The following is a 989-nucleotide window of genomic DNA, read 5'->3' on the forward strand; positions in this document are numbered from 1 at the left end:
GCCACAACATTTGGAGGCCACAGCAAGATCCTCCCCAGAGGGAGAAGGTTAAGTTTTCCCTAAGACCCACAGCCCTGGTTGCTCCGGGCGGAGCATGACCACGTCCAGGGGGCGGCCGCTGAGAGACGTTCCTCAGCCCCGGACGTCGGGCGGCCCTAGATGAGAGAGACCAGTGAACAAATATTCCTGAAAATTGGACGCGAGCCTTCTGTTCACAACTTCCCTTGTACGGTCAGGTCTGAGACGTCAGATCCTGACCCTGTACCTGTTTCAGTTTCGGTTTCTGATACGCTAGCGTTTTGTGTTGCCTGTAGTCTGTTTTGTCTGTCTGTGTCGTATATGTTACTCTGGACCGGTCGAATGTTCTGTTATTCTCTTATTGCCTTGGTCCTCCGTCAAGTTTGTCTGATTGTCTGATCGCTCTGGTCTCTGAGTATCTCTTGTGATTTTTGTGATTTTCAGTTTATTAACTCTTCTTTTTATAGGATTTCTTGCTGCTACAGCACCGCCCAAGTGGCCACTTAGTCACCGAGCGGACCTTGTCTAACATTCTTATCTTTCCCAGGACTTTTATTCTTATTCCCATCCATCCCCACTGCCATGGGACAAACTTCTTCTATGCCCACTCCTTTGCGGTGTCTTGTGTACAATTTTAAGGATTTCAGGAGACGGGCCCGAAGTTATGGGTCGTCAGTCACTCCGTTCGATCTCCAGAGGCTTTGCCAGGTAGACTGGCCAGCCTTCGGAGTCGGATAGCCATCTGAGGGTTCCTTTGATTTGCAGACTGCCTTCAGAGTCAGGAGTGTTGTTTATGGGAATCCTGGTCACCCTGATCAGGCCCCATACATAGATGTTTGGATAGACATTGTGTCTGATGCTCCCAAGTATCTGAAAGGTTGTCAGATTAAGTCAGACTCTCCGGTGGCTGACTCTCTGCCGGCGCCTGCCTCTCATACGGTTCTTCTGGCAGAGCCAAGGAGCACTTCGGC

Source organism: Pteropus alecto, unplaced genomic scaffold (assembly GCF_000325575.1).
Source record: "Pteropus alecto unplaced genomic scaffold, ASM32557v1 scaffold68, whole genome shotgun sequence".
In the NCBI taxonomy this organism is placed as follows: domain Eukaryota; kingdom Metazoa; phylum Chordata; class Mammalia; order Chiroptera; family Pteropodidae; genus Pteropus; species Pteropus alecto.